Here is a 17,512-nt window from a genome sequence, read left to right as displayed (position 1 = left end):
GCTGCATTATCATCTACAACACCCCCCCCCAGTGTTTATAAAGCAAATACCAGATATCACAGATCATTACTTAGCCTATAGCTACCTAACTAGACATCTCTAGTAGATATAGGTATGTGTAAAATAAAAATATTGCAAGTTATAGCTTATGTTCTGGAGGTATTCAGAAAATGTAATCTCCACATAGTTTACATAATCTGGGTGATGGAGGCGGGGGGATGCCTCTTGGTAAATGTTTATTGCAGTTTTATTTGTGGCAGCCTCAGATTTAGGTATAATTTAGGTGAAGTGGAAGATATATGTGCAGAAATGCTCACCATGGATTCATTCATGGCAGCCCCAGATGCAAGGCTAGAGAAGGAGACCCCAGGTTACAGATTAGCTGCTTGATACCATGCCTTATGCTCACGAAGCCCTAAGAACCTCAAAGTCAGAGGGAGTCGCTGCTCTGTGGGGGAGTCCGGAGGGGGGTCCCTGGGGACAGAGCTTGTGACTCTAACTCTGTAGTCACACCCAGATGAGCCAAGGAGTGTCTGCCTGAGCAGACACACACTCAGACACACACTTAGACTCACAGACATACTCAGACACACAGAAACACAGACTCACACACTCCCCTACCCTTTTATTCTGAGATAATTTGAGTTAACTGAGTAAATGTTCCTTGCAACACACACACAGACACACACATAGACACACAGACATACACAGATACACAGACAGATAAGCACACACAGACACACACATAGAGCAACACACAGACGACACACACACACAGAGCAACACACAGACACACATTTACACACATGTAAACACACAGAGACACACACCCAGACACAGACATACACAGACACACAGAAGCACACACACACGCTCCCCTACTTTTTTTTTTATTCTGAGATAATTTGAGTTAACTGAGTAAATGTTCCTTGCAACCAATATAGCCTCAAGACAAAAGAGTTCATAATATAATGTTGAGTGGGAAAGAAAGAACATAGCATTTTAACTATGTTGTATTTATAGCTGCAAGGAATAATGGCATTAAATCAAGTACTAAAAGAGAACAAAGAAAATGAAAGCAATTAATGTGTTAGGATGGTAGAATTATGGGTGGTTCTCCTTTTCTTAGTTTTGCAGCTGCTTCTTGTAGTGGAAGATATATACAAACCCTCAGACTTGTAGTTTAACCTGACCCTCTCGGATGTATGGTGTCTAAGCCCCAAATCAGCTTCCTCTTTCCAGAGGTGCCTCACACAGGGAGGCCTTACAGAACTATCCTCGTGTTTCTAAGATAAAAATTGGTCAGTATAAGATACGTTGTGTTTAATTTTTTTTTTATTTACTAAAGCAATTATTATTTACTACCACCAGGAACCCCTGTTCAATTCTAGAAGACCTTTAGGGAGATATCAAGTAATTTAGACAGTTTTTATTTCCATAAGGTGCAAAAGCTTCATTTTTTTTAATTTTGTTTTTGTAGCAAACTTTCCCCCAAAGGAACCATCTTGCCTTGATAATTATGAGTAATTGGAGGTTTTCAATATTTGTTGAATATGGTCAGTTTTTATGCTAAAAGTCAATATTTTGTTTAGTTATGTTGTAAAATAGACTCAAGGGTTATATAATATCTTCCCACAGAAGAGGTCATATGAGCTCATTAGAAATGGCAGAAGCCCTCGGGCAAGGGGGATTATGGGGGACTGGAAATGTGGGATGGGGGTTACCAGTCTTAACTCCTTAGTCCAGCATATTCTCTAAGAATTCTCGTATACTATTATGATTTTGTACAATAATAAGAAAATTATTGTTTCTGAGGGAATACCTATACTTTTGTAGAAAGAAATAATCCCAACATATGTATAAAATAACTGTCAGGCATATGCCTGTGATACCAGCCCTGAGAAGGCTGAGGCAGGTGGATCAAGGCTAGCTTAGGCTACATAGTGAGACCTTGTCTCAGGAAACCTTATTCTCTGCCTTTTCCCATTGAAACAGGGTCTTTCCCTGTAGTTGAAGTTCACGTTCTTTAGACAGGCTGGCAGCCTGCAAGCCCCGGCAACCCTCTTAGCACAGTCATCAGAGTACTGGGGTTGCTGCATGGGTGTCAGAATCTGAACTCAGGTCCTCATGGTTGCACAGCAAAGACTCTTAACCACTGAGCAACCATCCTCCTTTAAGCCCCATTAAACCAACTCTTCAGCATCTTCAGTGCACCCAGAAACCCAGAGACAGCAATGGTTCATTCCGCTCTGCATTGTCAGTAAAGACAAAAGAGGTCTGGAGATCAGAGCTCCCAGATGCTAGAGTTCAACGATGCCCTGTGGTCAAGAATGGAAACTTTATCCACAAATCTCCTCAGAAGGGGGATCCACGAGGTGGTGATCCAAGAATACACCATCAACATTCATCAGGATACGCATGCAGAGGGCATTGAGAAGCATGCCACTGAGAACAGTCTAAGAGACTGAGAAATTTGTCATAAATACCTTGGGCCTGCAGATGTATGCATAGATACCAGGCTCAATGGAGCTAGCTGGGCTAAAGGAATAAAAATGTCCCATATGATATTCATGTGTGCTTGTCCAGACAACATAAGAATGAAGATTTAAACAAGCACCTTGCACTGGTTACACGGTGACATGTGACTGTTTAAAAGAAGTAACCCACTTGTCTAAGTTAGCACTCCTTGTCAACTTGGCACAGCCTAGAGTCATCGGAGAGGAAACTCTCAATTAAGGAACTGTATAGATCAGATTGGTCTAAGGGAATTCGTGGGAAGGGGCGAGAGTGTCTAGATTATTAATGGATACAGGAGGACTCAGCCCTCCTAGTGCAGCACAGTTCTCTGGGCAGGCAATCACACCCTAAAACTAGAGATGCATGATGCTTTGAGTAACTCAGCCAGTAGCATTGCTCCATTGTCTGCTTCAGGGTCCTGTTTGAGCTCTTACCCTAGCTTCCTCCATGATGGATGTGTGCCAAATGAAACCTTTCCTCCCCTAAGTCACTTTGTGTAATAGCATCTGCTTCATAGAGTTTGCCAAAGCAAAGATTGAAGCTAGAATACCACTAATTATCAAATAGCTATCAAATTACATGTGTGTGTGTACAGGTGGGGCATGTGTGTGTGTGTCTGTGTGCCTATGCACATACATACACAGGGAGCAGAGGAAAAGGAGTGAAGGAGACAGACAGACAGACAGACAGAGAGGGATCTTTCTACTTTGACTTATACTTTTGTTGTACTGTCTTATGTCCTTTGGATTGGGACAGGCAGTTCTGGATAAGATTCTGTCTAAGGCCAGCGTAACTACAATCTGACTCTTGTCATTTTAAAGTTCCAATGTGTCACTTGGGTTTGTTTTGTTTTGTTGTTTTGTTTGAGACAGGTCTCTCTAGCTTACTTACTATGTAACCCAAGCCGACTTCAAGCTTACAGCAATCCTCTTTTCCTATCTCCCAAGTGCTGGGGCTACAGGTGTGTGCCTCCACCCCAGCTTGTGAGTCTATTTTTGGACTACATGTAATAATATATATAATAACAGTTACAGTGTTAAAAGAGTGGTCTCCTGCAAAACTGAACCCTAATGGAAGACCAAAGCACCCCACCCACCAAAAGAAAACACAGAAGGAATTTAAAGACAAAATGGATTGCATGCTAGCCTTTAGCAGAATTCCCAGCATTGCGAACTAGTCAGTAGAGAAAAATTCCAAACATCTTACGCAGGCAGCCACCAGCTCCACCTGCTTGTCCTCCAAGCCATCTGTTTCCCACCCATTCCAGGTCAAAATGACTACTAGTGTTCTGAGTCAGCTCCATCTCCAGGAGGCGACAAGTGGGCTCAGGAGCTCGCTGGCCAGCTTGGGCAGAACTGGGAGAAGCAGGTGGTTGTCCTTTGCCAGGGCACTCTAGCTGTGACTAAGTGGGTGTTTCTTCCTTGCCTGAAGCCTGGTCTGAAACAAAGGCCAGTGTACCAACCACAGAGTCAGAGGACTTCCTGCATCCTCTCTCCAAATTGAGGGAGTGGCTGGTCACGCTCAGGACCAACCCATTGGAAGATGCTCTGGGAACCTACAATCTGAGGCTGATGTAATGCATTTTTCTTAGGGGCGTTTTGTCAACAGATGATAATAGGTGTTGGAAGCAGCCCAGATGAGTCACTTTTGCAAATTCCTAATAATTGCTTCGGAAGGCTGGAAGCTGATGTTGTCCGAGTTCTGTTAAGCTTCTCCCCAAAACCTGGGAACTTTCCAGCACTTCTTCCTTTTGATTTCTTTCATAAGACTTCTTCTCGTAAGACCGCCTCTCATAAGTCTTGCCTATCATGTTATTCTTTGCTTATACATTTATTGTTCACTTCTTCTGCTAGGACTCGGCTTCTGAACGCATCAACCCCACTTTTCTGTACTCTCGTAATCCCGGTGCCTAGGGCCGAGACACTTAGTGATGTCTGTTGAGTGAATGAGTGAATGGACAAATGGATGAGCAGATGCAGAGGCTTAAGAGATGTCCCAAGACCCAGAACAAAATCAGTGACAGGAGTGGAAGGCAGAACCTAGACATGAAATGCCTCTATCCACTTGCCTCGACATGTTCAGCTGAGAGCTTCCCAATGTCTATTTCTGGTGTGTTCCCACAGCTGGCCACTGGAAAACTACCAGCTTCCTCACAGGCACACTCACTTTCTAAATGCAGAAACTGGCGTTCAGCCAAATGAAGTGACTTCAACAGAACTATGCTGCTTGTTCATCACAGTTGACAACTTGAACTTGGACCCTGGCTTCTACCAAAGAAAGCGTTTTGCTTGCAGGATGATAGGGGTTTTCTTTTATCAGAAGAGTGGTTTTGTTTTTCCTTTTCCCCACAACCAAAGCAAAATATAAGAATAAAATATATACCAAAACCAAAAAAGAATAAAATATAACCAGGCAGTGGAGGCAGTGGTGGCACATGCCTTTAATCCCAGCTCTTGGGAGGCAGAGGCAGGCAGATTTCTGAGTTCGAGGCCAGCCTGGTCTACAGAGTGAGTTCCAGGACAGCCAGGGCTACAGAGAGACCCTGTCTCGAAAAAAAAAAAAAGAATAAAATATAATGATGAAATGATTTGTATTCATGAGACAAAAACCTAAGGCGATAAGAAAGCCAGTTTTGTGTCTGACAAATCAATGCTGCCTACACCGCAGTCTCGGGGAGTCATTGCTGAGAAGCTGTCTTGGGGTCAATTGTATTGGCTAGTTTTTTGTGTCAACTTGACACAAGCTGGAGTTAGCTTCAGTTGGGGGAAATGCCTCCCTGAGATCCAGCTATAAAATATTTTCTCAATTAGTGATCAAGGGGAAAGGCCCCTTGTGGGTGGGACCATCTCTGGGCTGTAGTCTTGGTTCTATAAGAGAGCAGGCTGAGCAAGCCAGGGAAAGCAAGCCAGTAAAGAACATCCCTCCATGGCCTCTGCATCAGCTCCTGCTTCCTGACCTGCTTGAGTTCCAGTCCTGACTTCCTTTGGTGATGATCAGCAATGTGGAAGTGTAAGCTGAATAAACCCTTTCCTCCCCACCTTGCTTCTTGGTCACGATGTTTGTGCAGGAATAGAAACCCTGACTAAGACAGGTCTCTATGACTGTAATAAAACACCTTGACCAAAAGCAACTTCAGAAACCTGTTAGAAACGTAAGAGGAAAAGTATGGTTCATTAGTGAAAGAAGACAATTTTTTAAAAATTTTCTAACAAATAAAAAACACAAGTTATCATTTTGGTCATAATTTCACTGCCAACCGTGGGTGGGGGTGGGGAAGGTAGGGGTGGAATATTACATCCTTCTATGAGAAGAGCGATTCATCACTACCAAGACCATTTTAGAGTCTTGTCTCAGACTTTTTGTTGTTGTTGTTGTTGGTGGTGGTGGTGGTGGTGTTTTTGCCAAGACAAGGTTTCTTTGTGTAGTCTATGCTATCCAGGAACTCATTCTGAGCCCAGGCTGGCCTCATACTCAAAGATCTGCCTGTCTCTGCACCCCCCCCCCCAAGTGCTGGGACTAAAAGCATACATGGCAGTAACAAGTCTTCTCCTTAACTAATGTTATTAATTTACTGTGTCTAGCATTGCCAAAGCCACAATTACAGCTTGTTGAAGATAGCCATCCCCTGCAGGCTTATTGGCTCATGCCTTTAGTCCCAGCACTTGGGAGGCAGAGGCAAGAGGATCTCTGTGAGTTGAGGGCCAGTTAGGTGAACATATCAAGAGTTTCAGGACAGTCGGGGCAGTTACACGGAGAAACCCTGTTTTGAACACCACAGCCCCTGAAAAGAGACAGCAATCCCCAGACTGAGTGCCGTTGCTCACACAGAATAATCTCAGCACTCAGAAGGCTGGGGCAAGGGAACTGGGAATTCTGGGCTGTTCAGGAAAACCCTATTTCAGAAAAAATAAAACAAAGCAAACACCACCAACAAAAAACTTAGACTCAACTAATAGGCACCCTAAGAGGTGTGTCTCAACATAGAAGGATGGTATTTCCTAAATGTTAAATAGAAGAAATCACAGAGAAAGGAAAGCAACTAAATTGAAGAATAGCGATCACCTTCAAATAATTTTAAAAAAATAATGCAAAGGAAACAAGCACAACTCTAAAAATGGAATCTATAGAACATTCCAGAAAAGACTGCATTAACCTACCCAGTTCAATACAACCAAGAGTGGGGGTTTTCTGCCTAAGGGACAATGACTTCAGCTCTCTGCTGTGAGAGTTGCTTTGACTCATTCTCTGAATTATGCCTACAAATGCTAACACCCATGTTAGGTTGGCAGGAAGGCAGCTGGCTCTTGTTTTCAGAATCACCACCTCCCAAAATAAACCCATGTATGTATGTCAGCTCTAAGTTATTTACCTAAATTAGCTAGGGATGGAGCCCAGTGGTAGAGTGTTTATGTAGCACAGGGAAGGCCCCAGGTTGGATTGCCAGCACTGGGTTGGGAGATGGGATAGATCACTTTGGGCTGGGGATATAAATTAATGGTGGAGGACTTGCTTGTTCATGTGTAAGACCTGGGTCCTTTTGCCTCAGAGGGTTTATCTCTTTGATTATTTTTTGTATAATAGGAGATGCTTTGGTACAAATTTAACTTCTATGTTTTTTTTTTTTCCTCTAGGAAGGACAGAGTTTTCTGAGTGTCTTGGATTTTGGAGATGTATTCAGATATTATGCTAATTTATTTTAGTTTGGGGACTGGGGAGGAGGAATAACATTCATTTCAGTATCTCATTTCTTTTAAAAATATTTATACTTTCTTATTTCTAATTTTTATTAATTGTCCTTTGACAATTTTACATGCACGTAAACATTCTGTCCTCTACCACCCACTGCCCTCTGTCACTTCCCAGGACTGCCTGCTCCCTCCCTCTCCTCTCTACAGATCTCTTTCTTACATATACACTTAGAAGGCAGTTATACACTATGTTACACATTAGCAGTAAGATCCCCCTCCTTGGGCTTGCAACATCCCCAGGCACGGTTGTTAAACAAGCATACAGAGCAGTTCTTTTGTTGTTGTTGTTTGTTTGTTTTTCGAGACAGGGTTTCTCTGTGTAGTCCTGGCTGTCCTGGAACTCACTCTGTAGACCAGGCTGGCCTCGAACTCAGAAATCTGCCTGCCTCTGCCTCCCAAGTGCTGAGATTAAAGGCATGCACCGCCACTGCCCGGCCACAGAGCAGTTCTAATCAAGGAGTGGTTGGTGATTCCACAGCGGTCTGGCACACCTTACCCTGTAAGGTGGTTTTGTAGTTTGTAGGTTTCACCGTTGGGTAAAACCATCGCTGTCTTCCCTCCCCCAGCTGCCTGCACAGCTCCTGCCAGCACTTTGAAAGCTCATGAGCAAGAAGTTTCTAGTTCAGTCAGCTTGCTTTCTGTCTAGCTTAAAACTGAGGCGTGAGGTGTCTTCAGCATCCGGATCTTACCCTCTGGTTCTGTAAGTAAGCAAGAGGACTGAAGATAATTCTATTCTTTTGAAGACCCCTCCAGCCTCTCTGGGCAACTCCTATGGAAGCAGCTAACTCAGTCCTGGAGGGGGCAGGGTGCGAAAAGGTCATGTCTAATGTCTGTGGAAATCCAGAAACTTTGTCAAGAAAGCAAAATACAAATGGTCAAAGTGAATAAAGAAATGAAAAGAGAAAGAACAGAAAGGAGGAAGAGAAGAGGAAGGGAGGGAAAGAAAGAGGGAAGAGCAGAGGAAGAGATTGAGGAAGGGAGGGAGGGAGGAAGGAAAGGCGTGAAAAAGCAAGCTTCAATACCCCAGTAGATGCTACAAGGACAGTGCTTCTGACCTTCTGCTTTTAGGAGACTTGATCAGGACCCAGCTGGATTTGCTTGCCTTCTAAAGGAAAGGCAAACAAGACACCAACCATTAAAATACAGGACTTGAAGATCACATGTGATTAGAAAGGCTGTAATCAGGACAGAACAGGGCATTGTGGGATGAGGTGGGCAAAGATCCCCTCCCCCCCCCCAAACAAATCCAAAGCTATATTTACAAGAAAAGCAGGAGAAAGACTGCCTCAGGAAAGGACTCAATAGAAAAAAAAAATTCCTACTCAGCAGGTCAGAGGCTGGTGTCCTCTGGGAAGCAAACACTTGCCCTCAGGGTGGCCCAAGGATGGATGCCAGAGTCTGAAGAAGAAAAGACTGGTGGTGCTCAGCAGACAAGAAGCCACCTCATTGGCCACACAATGAGGAACCACTCACCACTTGGCCAGACACTGATGTGTTACAGTGGGGAACCTGAAAATGCAAAGGCAGACAGACGTAGGAGATTGTCAAGAGACAGAGTTCTTAGTCCTCATTTCCTATCCAACTGTTAGGGGATGTACCACATCTTAATAAAATATATACTGTAGCCCTAATCCTCAGCTCCTGTGAGTTACTGGGGTCTTGGAATACTGAATCAGGTAGCAATGAGGATGTTAGAATAGGCCCTAATTCTGTCTGACTGATGTCCTTGGAAGAGGAGAAAATGCCACATAAAGCCAGAAACACACAGAGAAGTTTACAGGACAAAGGTAGAGATTAGGACAGGGCATCTGTGAGTTAAGGAAAGACAGCTGTGGTCACCACTAGAAGAAGGTAGGAGGAAACAAGAAGTCCAGTCATGGTGACATTTATCAGCACTTGGGTGGCTGGAACATAAAGATTTCCAAAGATTTAAGGCTAACGTGATCTACACAGTAAGTTCCAGAACAGCTTGGCCTACGTAGTAAGACCTCTTCTCAAAAACCAGAAAACAAAAACAAAACAAAAACTCCATCCAGGAGTGTGACCCACCTGCAACCTTGACTTCAGAAAAGCCTTCAGAATTATGAGAGAATGTATGTGTGGTTTTAAAATAGTATTTGATATATAATATTTGATAATTTATATGTACTTGATAAGTACAAAAGTATATAAAGTTGATAAATACAAACACATATATTGTATATATTTTTATATATTGTATACAATGTATTGCATGATATAAATATACAGTATTTATGTTTATTAATGTGTATATAACATATACAATATTTATTTTATACTGTATATGTAAATATATAAATTTGATAATATATAATAATATTTGATGATATTGCTATTGTCATTATATCATTTCTCTCTTCCCTTTGTGCATTTGAGTGCATGCATGGGAGTGTGTGTGTGTGCGTGCATGTGCATTTGTGTTTTCAGGGCTGAGCACTTGATACTGAGTAACAGCTGATGCACTCGCTCTTTTTTCTCTGGAGAAGACTATTCTACTTAGCACTCCATAGTTGCCTGCAGTTCTTTGTGTTGAGCTGAGGCCTCTCCGGCTTCCCCATCCTTTAGCATTTTCTATTGTTGTTCTTGTTCAGCTCACATTGAGGCATCCACGTGGGTGAGACTTCAGGGCACAGCTTCTGGTATTTTTAGAAACAACCGATCAAAATTTACGTCTTGTGACCTGTAATAAGTTTGTTGTCTGTTGCCACCAGATGGACCTGAGATTTTTCCTGCCTTTAATTGTCTATAATGGTATTTTTGTCTATAACTGGTGGGCAAAACAAAGTGAATCAAGACCCCTGGAAGAGAACAGTAGTTCGCACACCTTGTAGGAAATTATCTGATACAGCAGATAGTCAATAAATAAATAGCAAATCAAATCAAACCAAACAACCAACCAAATAAACAAAAGACTGAACCAAAGTTGTTTTTTGTTTGCTTGTTTTGTTTTGTTTTGTTTTGCTTTGTTTTTTCGAGACAGGGTTTCTCTGTGTAGCCCTGGCTGTCCTGGAACTCACTTTGTAGACCTGGCTGGCCTGGAACTCAGAAATCCGCCTGCCTCTGCCTCCCAAGTGCTGGGATTAAAGGTGTGCGCCAACACTCCCGGCTTAAACCAAAGTTCTTAATGAAATTTAGAGACTGACAGAACTTACCAGATGGCAACAACTTGTAAGGGAATACGTAGGTACCAGTGAAGGAGGAGGGGTTTTGTCTTGAGGTACACCAGGATGGGGACAGAGACAACGAAGGAAGCAATCTTGGGAGGCCAGGAGACAGCTTAGTTTCTTACCAGCTCTGCACCATGGCTCATAGATAAACTGCCAGTTACTGTTTTCAAGAATAGCATAGGGAACTAAACATAGGATAGAGCTGAGATGAGGACAGGCAATGTTTGGAAGACATTTGGAACACCGGGGCTGATCATTAATGGGTATATGCTAGAAAATAGTACCACTTGGTAGGTATTCGCTCCTCTTTTTGTTTTGAAACGGGGTGTCTCTGTGTAGCACAGTCTGTCCTGGAACTCTCTGTGTAGACAAGGATAGCTTCAAACTCACAGAGACCTATCTGTCTCTGCCTCCTGAGTGCTGGGATTAAAAGCATGTACCTTAAAATGTGTACAGTGTGCGTATGTGTGTGGGGGTGTCTGTGTCTGTGTGTTCATGTGTCTCTGTGTGTCTATGTGCCTTTGTGTGGGTGTGTGTGTCTTGTGTCTGTCTGTGTATATGGGCATATGCATGCAGGTGCCAAAGAAGGCCAGAAGATGGTATCAGGTGCTCTGGAGCTGGAGTTATGGGCTATTGTGAGCCACCTGATTGGGGGGCTAGGAATTGATTCTGGTCTGCTGGAAGAGCAGCAAGTGCTCTCAGCTACTGAGCTGACTCTCCAACCCTAGAATCCAGTCCTCTGTTGCCTTCTAAATGTTCCCCATCATTGACCACTCTCGGACCTACCATTAAATCCTCCAAATAAAAAGCTAATACTTCTATGATGGCCACTCTCTGATTGGATGGTGCCAGCCCATATTACTTTTTTTTTTAACCAAGAACTCTGCACAGTATCCAGTAGAAGCAGTTTGGTGTTTCGGAATGGAGCTGGAATGTACAGCAGAGAGGGCAGAAGAACATGGAGCTATCTCAGGATGATGGGAGGGACAGAGGCTATAGTTCAGGTGTGTTTAGGTTAACAGGATGACAAGTCTAGTGGGTGAGCCTCCCTGAGGAATGAAAGGACTTGTCTCCCGCACCACCAGGCTGGCCTAATTGGCTCCAGTTGTCCCAGGAAGGAAGGGCTTGGCTGGGTCCCAGAGCCTGGAAAGATTGAAAGAAGAGGTTCTGTGAGGACAGTGAGGGAGCCAAACATTTGTGGTTAAACTCTGCTTCAAGCTATTAGAGCATTGATTTAATTGAATTATATTCTAATTCTTCATGGAATGTGATTCCACACTTAAGGATGCTTACTTGACGCTCAGTTCTTCTGAAATGTGGCAGATGGGATTGCCATTCACCCGCACAGCTGAACAGTGCTAAGGAGAGTTAGTGATGTGTCGTCCACACAAGTATGAGGAGGACCTGAGTGTGGATGCTCAAATCCATTAGTGACAGCAATTAGTGTTTGTAACCCAGCGCTGGGGTGGTGAGTTGAGACAGGCAGATTCCTGGAACTCATTGGCCAGCCAGCTTAGCAAAACCAGTGAACTCCAGGGTCAGTGAGAGACCACGTCTTAGCGTTACCATCGCTGTGATGAAACACAAGACCAAAAGCACCTTGGGGAGGGAAGGGTTTATTTTGCTTACGTATCTAGAGTCACTGTCTACTGAGGGATGCCAAGAGGGGAACTTAAACCAGGAGGAAGCTGGGAGCAGCTTATGCAGAGGTATAGAGGAGTGCTGCTTACTGGCTTGCTCCTCAGGGCTTGATCAACCTCCTTATAGAACCCAGAACCACCAGCCCAGGGATGACACCACCAACAATGGGCTGGGCCTTCTCCCATCAATCACTAATTAAGAAAATGCCCTGTAGGCTTCCCTTCAAATTAGATCCTATAGAGACATTTTCTCAATGGAGATACCCTCCTGTCAGGTGACTTTAGCTTGTGTCAAGTTGGTGTAAAACTAGCCAGGACAGACCATGTCTAAAAAGGTAAGGTGGAGAGTGACTGAGAAAGACAACCAAAGGTCAATTTCTGGCCTCCACTTGTACATGTATGCACTCACATGTTCATACAGACTGACCTGAACACATACATACACAAACGTTTGTCAGAGTATTAGGGGTGTGATAGACTTTTATAAAATTAGGGCAAAATTAATATTGACTACATGTCAATCTTGGACTGATTGAGGCTTCCAAGTAGGGACACAATTAATGACAGACAGCTAGGAGAAATAATCTAATTGATTGCCCATGAGACAATAATGGTACGGGTGCCATGTTAAAATATAGGAAGGAAATGTTAGTTTTCCCATGGGCTGCCTTTTCAGGAGAGGAGCTAGATATTAAACCCAGGGCGGTGTGGATGCTAAGTGTGCATTCTGCTACCAGGACACACCTTCAGCCTCCTCTGGCCTCACTTTTCATTTAAGACACCACAGCACTCCCAAATACAAAAGACAGTAAATGGTCTCTTCTTTTGTGCCCTAGAATGTTCTAGATTAGAGATAGGAAAGATAAGTAAGAAAGCCAATTTACTCATTTATTTCCCAATTCACCCAAGGCTTCTTGAGAATTTCTATGGCAGACAGCAAGGTCATGAAGCTCGTCCACTGGAGAATAATAAAAGACAAAGCAACAATTGTGAGAGCCACACACTCCAAGAGAATGCTAGTGCACAAGTAGAAGAAACGCACGCAGTTCCTGGGGATCTCAGAGAGACAGAACCAGCTTTGCTTCCATGGAGTCAGAGAAAGAAGTAACATTTGAATGGGGGTGACCTCAGGGTAGGAGGGGGTGGTGGTGGTAACATTTCATACAAACTGTAGCCCTGGCTATCCTGGAACTCACTTTGTAGACCAGGCTGACCTCAAACTCAGAAAGCCGCCTGCCTTTGCCTCCCAAGTGCTGGGATTAAAGGTGTGAGCCACCACGCCCGGCTCACATCACCATACCTGGCTCACGCTGCTATTTTTACAAGTGTATTTTCTTACTTATGCTAACCAGGTGGGATTTTTGTTTCCTTTTGTTTGTTTTGAGAAGTGGGGACTTACTTTATAACTCAGACTGGCCTAGAACTCCCTGGACTATATGGTCCTAACATCTCAGCTTCCCTCTATTTAAGCCCATAAGCACCTATCACATCTGGCTGTACCCGGCATTATTTAAATTATCATGTGCTCTATATTCAATGCAAGACCTTCTGTTTGGGGGTACAGTGGCACCTTTTAAAAGACAGTGTAACTAGTGCAAAGAACATAGGGAAAGGAGTGTGCATGAAAATAAAGGAGTCTTGATGGTTCAAAACAAAGGAGAGGAAAAAAACCAGGAAATTGGGTGGGTAGGGAGTTGGGGGTGGATCTGGAGGGAGTTGGGGGACAGAGGGATAAATATGATCAAAATAAATTATGTAATATTCTCAAAAATTAATAAAAAACTATTATTTAAGAGAAGAAATGAATCTAGAAAAACAGATGATGCCAATTTGTGAAGGCTTATGGAGTTTTAACTTTAGCCTACGTGATAAACAGCCACTAAATGCTTAGTTCCTTAACCAAACAGAGGAGCGAGGCACTGTTTGTCCAGATCTTTAACACTGTGCATGGCAAGGCCGCTAACCTATTGAAATCGTTTTGCAACCCAATTTCTTGGAAAGTAGGAGAGTAGCATAAAGACAAATGGACAGAGAAGCAGAGTGCCCAGACATCACAAATGATTGGATAAAAGAATAAAATTCCATATTTGAGACATCTCCAATAGGACAAATGCAAACATAGTAGAAAGGCTTTCTGTTATAAAACGACTATACAGCCGGGTGTGGTGTCACACGCCTTTAATCCCAGCACTCGGGAGGCAGAGGCAGGAGGATTGCTAAATTCCAGGCCAGCCTGGTCTACAAGTGAGTTCCAGGACAGCCGGGCTATACAGAGAAACCCTGTCTCGAAAAACAAACAAACAAACAAAAAAACCCAAAACAAAAAACCGACTATACAGGCTTCAAAACATTTGATGTCCTCCATGAAGTATTTATTTATATCCACATTCATCATATGTAGTCTGGGGTTGGCTGCTATTTAAATTTATATTACATCTTATTGTATGTGTGCACACATGTGCTCTGGTGCACACATACACGTATGTCATACATGTGTGTGGAGGGCAGAGAACAAGCAGTGGGAGTCTCAGGTTGCCAGGCTTGGTGACAAGAGCCTTAACTCACTGAGTCACCTCAGCAGCCCTGGAACTTTTGTGTGAGTAGGTGGGGACAGTGCTGGGGACGAACCCCCAGGGCCTGGTCTCTGATCAGAACATGCCCTCCCTCCAGCAGTACCCCAGCCTCAGTCTTTGAAATCAGTCTGCTCCCCTTCCCAGTATGACTTTATAGAATAGGAAATTGCAATTTAATCTGGCCAAATCGACACAGTGAAATTGCAATATATTTGTTTTTTTTTTTTAAATTTTCTTCAATAATTTACAAAACAAACCAGTGAACGAGTGTGGAAAACTTTCAATCACAAAACGGACAAATAAAAACACTTGGAGCGACCTCTAGCCAGCACAAGAATTTAGCCAAAGCACGAATTCACATATCTTGCTAACTAACCACTGCCCAGATTGCAGCAGTTTATCCTGGCTCTTCCCAGCTTTGGTCTCACAGGCTTTGAAAGGGACTCTCTGTCCAGATTCTTGGGGCGTAACTCATTTTTAAAGCATCTAGAGACCGGTGAGAGCTCTGCATCCTGAGAAGGGCCCGTGCTCTATCTCAGAGAAGCTGTCCTGGTCACTCCCAAGCGTCTGCCTATCTATCTTTGAAGAGCAACAGAAGAGAGTCCCAGGGACACACATCAAAGCTACTTTTTGAGCAGAGAATAATTAATCTTTGTTCTTGGCACCCTTTGGGGCTCTATCTCCCTGTCTAAGACTTTTTGTGTTTTAATCAGATAATGTTGCCCCTGCAAAATCTGTGATCTTCCTGCCCAGGGAGGAATTACCTGAAAAGAAAAAGGCCACTCTGCTACTCCTGGCAAACTAAGTGACTAAGTGGTTATTAAGTCATAACCTCTGGGTATTTTCCAGAGGTTGGGGTGGGGCTTGTTCATGGACCTGAGGTAGATAGCTTACCCTGGCAGGATGAAAGCAGCTGCTGAAGCCATTTTCAGCTTTGGAATTTAAAATCCTGCTCCGGATGGGAGCTCTAACGCTTTTGGCCTTAGCAGTCCATCCAAGGGACCGAAAGTCAACTGACCAAGCTTCATTCTGAGGGTGCATTGAAAACATCTCTCTTTTTCTCCCAGATGCTGCACTGGGTCAGGCAACCACATCAAATGTCCAGACAAGAACAAAAATGGGGTCTGGAGAGGTGGCTCAGTGGTGAAGAGCACTGCCTGTTCTTCCAGAGGTCCTGAGTTCAATTCCCAGCAACCACATGGAGGCTCACATCCCATCCATCTGTAGTAAGGTCTGATGCCTGCAGGCATCCATGCAGATAGAGCACCCATATACATTAGATAAATAAAAAATAAATCTTGAAAGGAATGCCTGACAGGCAATTTTGTTCAATGTTTATTTTTAATTATATTTGTGTGTGTGTGTGTGTGTGTGTGTGTGTGTGGAGAGAGAGAGATCAGAGGACAACTGGGAGTGGGTTCTCTCCTTTTACTGTGTGGGTTCTAGGGATCCATCTCAGGTCATTTTGACAGCAGACACTTTGCCTGCTGAACCTTCCTCACCTGCCCTGACTTCTTTTAAAATGATGCTCTCGATTTGCCTTGAACTTAAAAAGCTACTTCCAGAAACAGAATCCAAACTGGGAGATTCCATCTCGCCACAGTCAAGCAGGAAATGTAGCCCAGATACCATCAAAGGTGGCGCTTGTGCCACCGTTTGCTCCAGGTGACCTCCTCCAGAGGCCAGCCTCGTGCAAGGACCGGGACAGAGCTTCGGTTTGGAGGCATTTAGAGATCTTTTGGCTACATTGAGGTATAAAGTGAGTTGACTGCTCTAAAACGTGAGGAAGACCTGTTTTGGTGCTGAAAAGCTTGCAGCCAAACTCCCATGCTGGCTTCTGTCTAAGGCATTTCCCTCTGTATTCACTTTTTACAGACTCAAGCGTAGAAGGGAATGAAGCAAATGTCTAACTTGGATGAGGGAAACATTTTCCAAGGCTCCTCAGAGAACCCGCCTTCTATCCCAGCGTCCTTTTAGCTTACAGTAATAAAACACATGGTGTCAGGCTGTGGCCGCCCTGTTCATTAGAGGGCTTCCCTTCTCCAAGCAAGGGTGTGCTCAATTCTGAGCCCAGTCACAGCTCAATTTGGCCAAGCAGGAACAAAGCAAAAGACCCAATAATTATGAACATGGAGAAAAGTCTTGTGTCTTCTCTTCAAAACAAGACGATCAGTGCTGAGCTCCGCTCTGACAGGAAGCAGAGCCAGAAGAGGTAGCAGGTTGCTTCTCCGGGCTCCAAACGCCTCTGGTTTAGACCTGGCTGCCAGGTTCCATCAGGATCTATGGGAAGATCCCAGCCAAAGGAGGGAGGAGGAAACATTTGACTGGGAACAGAGGCAGGCCCCAAGCCAAGGACAGCTCTCAAAGCTTTGCCTCAGAGATCCCAGGAGAGCAATAGTCAGCAATAGGGGCGGCAAAGCTGCTTCCCTCTCACCTTCCTGAGCACTTCCCCTCCATTATCTCTGCCAGCATCCCACCCCTTACTGAGGCCTTCCTCTGGCAGGAACTCGGCCAGGGGCCAGCCTGGAAAATCTGAACAGTTTCAGGAAACCTGACGCTGTTCCCAGGAGCAGAGTCGCAAAGATACCAAACAGTATTGTCTTCTAGGCACAAAGGCAGAAGACGCTCATTTGAGTGAGATGACTACTTAAAAATAGAGTGGAACTTTGCCTTCCATTCCCCAGCAAAGAGAAGTTGCTGGGACTCTCCTCTCTCTAGGCTTCCTAAGTCAGAGTGGGGGTTGGGGGTGGGGGTGGGGGTGGGGGTTCTGGCATCTCTAGTGGCTGGATAACCATTGCATGGTATGGGTGGGTGTCCCTGTGACAATCTTCATACCAGACACGGAG

The sequence above is a fragment of the Mus caroli genome, unplaced genomic scaffold (assembly GCF_978045245.1).
Source record: "Mus caroli unplaced genomic scaffold, Mus_caroli_1 scaffold_17, whole genome shotgun sequence".
NCBI classification, from domain to species: Eukaryota; Metazoa; Chordata; class Mammalia; order Rodentia; family Muridae; genus Mus; species Mus caroli.
The sequence above is the reverse complement of the archived record's forward strand: the minus strand, read 5'-3'. Positions refer to the sequence as shown.